This window comes from Myxocyprinus asiaticus, chromosome 49 (assembly GCF_019703515.2).
Source record: "Myxocyprinus asiaticus isolate MX2 ecotype Aquarium Trade chromosome 49, UBuf_Myxa_2, whole genome shotgun sequence".
Classification (NCBI taxonomy): Eukaryota; Metazoa; Chordata; class Actinopteri; order Cypriniformes; family Catostomidae; genus Myxocyprinus; species Myxocyprinus asiaticus.
Window position 1 is genome coordinate 9040713 of NC_059392.1, and position 8697 is coordinate 9049409.

The window sequence follows — 8697 nt, forward strand, 5'->3', positions numbered from 1 at the left end:
CCTTTTCATTTACCCTTCCGAAAAACAAACTCAACAAACTTTAAAAGACTGATTTCAGTCGGACTAAAACAATAATTTGAAGCTCATTTTATAAAAGCACTTTACATTAATTCTTCTGTTAAAAATTGTGTATTAGTTGAGCTGTAAAGTTGGTTAAATCGCCATTTTTGGGTTTACGGCATTAAGGCGCGGTCACACATACCTTCGTACGGCAAAATTCCGCAGGCAAAATCCAAGCTGTTTCTCAATGTGCATTCTTTTGTGTTCTTACGTTCTCGTGGACTCATTTGACATCACCATCCACTGCTTAGTTCAGTTCCAATCCTCAGGAACGCAAGTACCATGAATGCATAAAATTACCCAGATGTGTTCTTGATAAGGCTGAATCTCAAGGATGCATTGGATGGTGACTTGTGGGCAAGAACTCTGTACTACTGTGGCAGAGGAAGGACATTTATCATTATATTTTACCCACTATATCATATATCAGTGGTTTTACCTTAAGAGTTTCCCACTGTAAGCTCACAAAAGTCAGACAGGTTGTGAGTGTCGTCATACTCCATCAACATTTGTTGTTTTGTTGGGCATTATTTTAATATAGTAATAAATACATGGAGGAAACAAGTGTTTACAGACTTCTGAGGTGTTTTCCCACCTCACTGGTGGGATGATAATAATGCTGTCACTGGTGTTATAATGCCAGAAGTTCTCTCACTGGCTTCAAATAGGCTGTGACGGTTAATTGCGGGAAGATTGCAGCACATCTCAAAGCTCACAGTAGATGCGTTCTACATCCTCCTGTCCTTCCGAGTTCGTTCTTCCAAGGTGGCCTGACAAGACCAGTCTACAAGAGAATCCAAGTCCAAGTTTTGGGGGCAGTGGTAGCTCAGCAGTTAAGGCTCTGGTTTACTGATCAGAAGGTTGGGGGTTCAAACCCCAGCACTGCCAAGATTGCCACTGTTGGGCCCTTGAGCAAGGCCCTTGACCCTATCTGCTCCAAGGGTGCCGTATCGTGGCTGACCCTGCACTCTGACCCCAGCTTAGCTGGGATATGTGAAAAAAAAGTATTTCACTGTATATGTGCAAAAATGTGTGATAAAAAAGAAGTCCGTTTTTTGCGTCGTTAGAATTGAGAAACACCCACAGTCATCTCAATTGGAATCCGCACGATCGTGAATTTAGCTCAATGGACTTCCATTGAATATTCACTATGGAAAAGGATATCATTTTAGCGGCGAGTTTCTTTTTAACTTAAGTTTCACAGAGTATAAAGTGCAGCATTAAAAAGAGGTTGCTTGACAATTATATTTTTGCTGGTTTCCCCCGCGGAATTTCGCCATGCGAAGGTATGATGCAATTAAGTTTACACTGTTTTAACTTTACACTGAAAAGGTTAGCAAGCGTTTTAGCACACTAAAATCATGTTAACACGCATATTGTTTACGTCTTGTGGCTATAATTTTGAAACAGTATTTTAATGTTTATGGACTGGCCCCATTCACTTCCATTGTAAGTGCCTCACTGTAACCCAGACTTTTGCTTTTTTTTTTAAAGAAAAGGATGGACAAGAATGAGCTATTAAACCATTCTTTTAATTGAAATGCAGTTGCCCTCAGCGTTGTGTGCATACACAAACACTGAGGTGATGTGTGACACTATTTAACCCAAAAGTCAATGCAACACAAACAATGCAGAGGTGTCATGGCTAACACAAAGCACATATATTATTACATTTTTAAGCCCTGCCTTAAGTGTTTCTGACCAATCCTATTTTAGCAACTGAAGCTGCCCGCCATTTCTTTGATAAGCATAAGCTGTTTTCTAGTGATGAGACAAAAATGTAACTTTTTGGACTGAACTCCAAGTGCAAGATTTGGAGAAATCAAACACAGCACACCACCCAGAACATACCATACCTACTATAAAGTGTTTCTCTTCAGCAGGGATTGGGCAATTGGTCAGGATTAAAGAGAAAATGGATGCTGCCATGTACACCCAAATTCTTGAGGAAAATCTTTGGCCCTCTGTTCAACAACTGTAAATTGGAAAGGTGGTTCACCTTTAGCACGACAATGACCCTAAACACACTGCCAAAAAAAAAAAAACAATGCAGTGGCTTAATGATAGGAAGGTCAAAGTCCTTGAGTGGCCAAGTCAGAGCCCTGACCTAAATCCAATAGAAAACCTGTGGATGGATTTGAAGAGAAAAGTTCATCGCCGCTAACCCTACAATTTGGCTGAACTCGAACCATTCTGCAAGGAAGAATAGGCAAATATTTCCCAATCTAGGTACGCAAAGCTACAAAGTTATTCTAGTTTTTTTATTTTTTTTCCGTTACTTGAATGTTGTTAGGCAAAATTTGTAAATAGAGCTGCAATTTGATTTCAGGCTGTAAGACAAAAAAAGGGACTACTCCAAAGGGGAATGATGATTTTCTATAGGCACTATATGTATAACTAACATCAGCAAGGGCACCTACATTTGCCAAGGTAAATTAATGCTAATAACTTCACGTTAATTCATTTATGGATTTATGCAGGTCTTGGTAAATAAGAGTTCACAGCATCATAGTGAGTGTGTTATGAGACTTTAAAAGCAGTTGTGTTTACTTACACTAATGGTATCAGGTGTGTAATCGCCATCAAATTAGCTTTTCTCTTTTCAAATGACTTATGATAATCGTATGCCTCAATTCTGATTCACAGTCTAATTTAACAATTTCTTGTACAAAACACGTCAAATAAATATGCTTTGCAATATCACTTGTCATTCCAGCCCACATAAGAATATTATTAATTCCCTTTATGAGAATATCTAACCAAAAACCACACAGTTCACGACAATCTCCCATTCATCCCTATGGGAAGTTCTGCAAAGCTCGTCAGAGTTAGCAATGGTAACTAAGAGGGGTGGAGCTTAGCGAAGGGTCAGTTAAAGCGTAAAGAAGGTAAGACATTTATTGGAAAGAAGGCTAGCTAAAATTATATGCCTGTATTGTATCAATTTTAAAATGTATGTAAAAGTTAAAAGTTGAATTATTATGAGTTGTGTTGGAATCGTTGAGAAGCTAGATAACAGAATTTTGTTTGTTTTTTGTATGTTTTGTGCAAAACGTCTACGTCACTTCCTCAGCTGACATACCTCTGTTCAAATATTTGATTACGCATTGTTTCATGTATACAGCTGTGTCCCAAATGACGCACAATACAATATGCACTTACTATATACATTATGCCATGTAGTGTATTAATGTTTACAGTTTAGTACTGTCCAAAATGTAACACTTAACATTTTTTTTACTACACAGAAGCATTCGCCGTTTAACAACTGACGAAAGTGACTTTCCCTTACGAAAATCGAAAGTTCATGTCAAATTTGCCGCAAACTTGACGCAAATTCGCCACTGATAATTTTAACATGCCAATGAGCTTTGCGGCAAACTTGCGGCAAATTGTCCATTGTTGCCAAAGGTTTGTCGGAGGTTCACCATTACCGGCGAAGAGCTGAAAACTTCGTTAGCGCGCTAGCCAACTTCAGTTCAACACTTATCTCACACAAAGTACATATTAACACAACATGGGTTGATGATAAAGCATTGAACTTACATTTGTAGGGTGCTGTCTTCTCTGAAGTTTCACTAGTTGTCACATTCTCCATTATTTACAATTGTTTTTACAGCCAGGTAACTCCGCCCCTTCCGCTACATACGGCAAGCTGCGAGCACTGAGTGCATGAAGTGTCCAACATTACACATGCAATTTTGATGGTTGAAGTGAACTGGGTACTCATAATGCACTTCTTTTTGTTGCATAAGTGTAAACATACTACTTGCCCTACTTACACTACAAAATGTAGTACGTAGAATAGTCCAGAAGTATGCGGTTTGGGACGCACCTTACTTGACTGTAGCTCGACTATGCAAAACCCTCTGTAGCTCAATTTTAACAGTGCATGCTAATGTACTGACAGATTCCAAACTTAGCCGTATCAGGTTTGAAATAAAATGAAAAGCACTACAGAGTGTTTGTTTGTATTAATACGTGTTTTCTGGGCATATTTGCGCACATTTGTGTGTTAGAAAATTTAACTGTTTGATTCAAATGGCTGGCCTTCAAATGTTGAAGGCCTCAGGCTGAACTTTGAGTCATTGCCTTCTGTCAACCCGAAGAGTCTCGAGAGAAGCTGTAAGAGAAGAGACACTAAACAGCACTAACAGGAAACGGTGAGATCATGGGGCCTTTTAAAGGGATAGTTACCCAAAAATGAAAGTTCTGTCATCATTTACTTACCCCCATGTTCCAAACCAGTATAACTTTCTTCTGTAAAACAACTGCTCTCTCTCTCTCTCTCTCTCTCTCTCTCTCTCTCTCTCTCTCTCTCTCTCTCTCTCTCTCTCTCTCTCTCTCGTCTCTAAGACTGCAGTGCAGTGAAGTGCACATGCAATCATGAATGAAGCCCTCATACACTTGTGGTATTGACAAGCATTTTTGCTTGACACCGTGCCAAGCAAGCTGTCCTTGTCACTCTTGACAGCCAGTAAAGAAAATGATGAACAAATTCCTACTGTAACGGCACTCTGGTATACCGCGCTTGCCTGGCCTCCTGGATAGCACGTTTCTGATCAAAGCTTTGCATGGGCTGATACTGGAATCCAAGAGGAAAATTAAAAACATGAGTTGAAATTTCTCTTGAGAGGAAAAGCAAACAGTTAAAATTAGTTTCATCTTCACAAGTGTCGAATTGCACTCAAAACCTCATGTGTTACTGAAACATCTGCCTTGGTCAAATTACTGTGTAATTTAACAATTTCCTTCAAATTTCCTTAAAAACGTCAGATAAATATGCTTTGCAATATCCGTTTATGGGAATATTTTGCCAAAGAACACTGTTTACGGCAATCTCCCATTCATATGAGCGAACAAAGATAACCAAGGGGGACGGAGCTTAGCAATGGGTCAATTAAAGCATAAAAAATGTAAGAAATGTATTGGAAAGAAGGCTAGCTATAAACTGTGGTGTTACTGAATTAACAAAACAGTTGCGCCACTTTTGCACAGTGTTTCAGCGCAAAAAAACATATTTCTAGTATGACTTATTCACTAAACACAGCGCAATCCAGATTAACCAGGCGCTAAATAAGCTAAAATAGCACCTGCAAAGTATGCTACTTTAGATTGCGGTTGTCTGCAGCATCCTTCACAACCTAGCACAGGACCAAAATGTAAGATCGGCCTTTGTGCTGTGCAAATTATGTTCTGCACAGATTTTGTAGCGGCCGTTTGTGCCAGGGGTGAGCCCTAGTAAATGTTTGCTGTGCTCCAGTAAAATTTTACTGATAAATCCTTGTCTGATGAGGGAAATTTCCGTATACCATCCCGAGAAAAATTTCCCTGACAATTTATTTCAGAAATCTATGTCATGTCTCCAGAAATTCTGTCAGATTTGAAGAATCTGGACTAGTGATCCCTGATTCGCGAATGAACTCTTTTGACTTATTGTAAATAAACAAGTCAAATGGGTTAGCAAAACAGTTCAATTAGCTTGTGGTTCAGTTTTAATAATTTGAACAGCTCGCGAGCGAGCACCGACTCGCTTGGAGTGGTTTTAGAGGTTTCGGGCCATGTTCGAATTAGTTTGTCCAAGTATAACTTTGGGTTCATTCGTGTTTGTAATTAATGAAAAAACGACACACAAACGAAATAGTTAGGGGCTGTTCACACCAAATGCATTTTTGTGTGTGTCTGCACTGCTTTTCAAGTGTTTTCTATGCAAACATGCGCTAGACAGACATCTTTGACCATTGCGTCTCACTGTTGTTACAGCATCTCGCACAGCACGCGTCAAGTTGAAAAGAACTTTAATTTTTAAAATCGCATCTCGAGACATCTGTGTTCTGTTTCAAAACACTTTCATTTGTTGCGCTGCGGCTAACTAATGTTGTCCCTTATAGCGCTTATCATTTACTCAACCTCAGGCCATCCCAGATGTGTATGACTTTCTTTTTTCTGCTGAACACAAATTAAGATTTTTAGAAGAATATTTCAGCTCTGTAGGTCCATACAATGCAAGTGAATGGTGGCCAGAACTGTGAATGTCCAAAAAGCACATAAAGGCAGCATAAAAGTAATCCATAAGACTCCAGTGGTTAATTTACAGTATATCTTCATAAGCGATATGATAGGGGTGAGAAACAGACCAATAGTGCTTTTATACAATAAATTCTCCTCCCTGCTCAGTCAATCTCCACTTTAACTTTCACGTTCACATTCTTCATGCATACACCCCCTACAGGACAGGGAGAAGAATTTCTAGCAAAAATGGACTAAAATATTGATCTGTTTCTCACCCATACCTATCATTTCGCTTTATGGGTTACTTTAATGCTGCCATTGTTTTGGAGCGTGGAAATGTTGGCACCCATTCACTTGCATTTTATGGACCAACAGAGCTGAAATATTCTTCTAAAAATCTTATATTGTGTTCTGCAGAAGAAAGAAAGTCATACACATCTGGTAAATGATAAGAGAATTTTCATTTTTGGGTGAACTATGCCTTTAATACCCATGCAGACCTAAGTGGTTTCTCACTCAGTAAAACAGTAATGGGAAACGCTTTTTTACTTCATGGGGGACACGTACCCCAGTACTGCTAAAAGACAAGAAAGGCCTCTGGTTTATGCTGTTACCTGATTTGCTTAATTCCTTTAGTAAACCTGGCACTAAAACAATGCATACAGTGTGTGCAAATAAACAACATTTATTCTTAGCGAATCCCCCCTCTCTGTATTTTGCAAGAATGATCAGCGTTGTCTGATGTGCAAAAGCAAGTGCAGGTCACACACTAAAACAGGTTATGGTCTCAATCTTCATTGTTTATGTGGTTTGTGTGTGTGAGTGACCTTCAATCTGAGCGTGGTCTGTGTAAGCATATCTGCTTGGCTCCATACTGTGTATGTGCGTTTAGGCTAGCCTGTAAGAAACGGATCGAGTAGAGGCCCTCCTGTGTCGAGGCTCTCAGCGCAGTCTATGACTCAGCAGAAACTCAGTCAGTCATCGTCTCCCGTCACCCGCGCAGCCCCACTGCAATGGAGCTGCGGATGCTGCACGTCGACGGGGAAGATTCATGGCACTGCTGTACTGTGCCGTATGGACTCTTGAGTAAACCATGGTGGTGTGCAAGATTCAGTCACCGTTCAGAATCTGGTCCCCCCTTGGACGCAAATGTGATTTTATTGGCTGAAATAATTTGTTTTGGGGTTTTTTTATTCCATGTTTGACTGTAAATTTATGCAGTCTTAATCATCCCTGCTGAAAAAAACAAATCAGCTTAAACCAGCCTTAGATGGTTTGCTGGTCTTAGCTGGTGTTAGCTGCTAAAAGTGGGTCTCCCATCCTTGTCTAGCTGGATGAGCCCCCTCTTAAACCAGTCAACAGTTCAGCCTGGTCAGGCTAACCCTAACAAAAAAATCAAAACTAGCCGCAAACTTGCCACAAATTTGCCCCTCCTTATTTTCACATGCAAATTAGTTTTTGATTCGCCACAAATGTTTACCAGGAGTTTTCAGCTCGTCGCCAGTAATGGTGAACCTCCAGCAAACTTTTGGCAACAATGGACAATTTGCCGCAAGTTTGCCGCAAAGCTCATTTCCATGTGAAAATGATCAGTGGACTCTCGATTTTTCGTAAGGGAAGACCTGCAAACCAGTTTGTTTTTTTTCCCCTGCAGAAATGAAAATAAGCCAATTAATGTTATTTAAAGTAAATATGACAAATCATATTACAACATATAATGACAAAAAGCAATAAATAGTCAAACTAAACCATCTATTTATTTGTTTTCAGTTTGCATGCTAACTGATTAGCGTGTAAAGCTAACATTCCACTATGCATTCCCTATTGTTAGCATGCTAAGCAATTATCCAGCTAAGCTAACATATTCAGTGCAAGATACTTTACGTAATGATATTATATCGTTAAATTTCGTGCTATTTGGTAAATGGATGTGGTAATACTGTATTTACTGACTGTATTTACTGTACATGATCAGCTACAACAGGAAGTAGTAACAGACACTTCTGAGTGATCCCAGGTAGGATCGGATTCTGCAGGAGGACTGAATTTTGCATGAGACCACCGGCGTAAGCAGAGCTCATCCTCACCCTTACAATGGCAAATTTGCAGCAAATGAGCTTTGCGGCAAATTGTTTATTGTTGCCAAAGGTTTGCTGCAGGTTCATCACACCAGTGAAGAGCTGAAAACTTCTGGTTAACATTTGCAGCGAATCACAAGCTCATTTGCATGTGAAATGTCATTGTCATTTGCGCAAGTTCGCAGCCAGTTTGCCAGAACTCTAGATTTTTTGTAAGGCACCGATGGAGACACCAAAGGCGGCATACAGAAATCTTTGTTCGACAGCTGTCCCTAATTTTTCAAAAAAAAATTATACACCTCCCCACCTTTCCCCTTTTCTACTAAAGTACATCCTGTTTTTTGGCAAGTTCTTGGCTGGGAGGACTTGCACAAACTTGAGTCTGGTGCTTGCTATAGATATTCAGGATCACGCGTCATGTGTCTTTAATCAAAATTAAATTACTGTGCCGCACCACGCTCCAAAATCCCACAGCCCAGGTTATGAAGTATAATGAAACAGGCCCAGGCCCTAATTGGTTCAGCATGGAGCCAATATATCCCTAGCA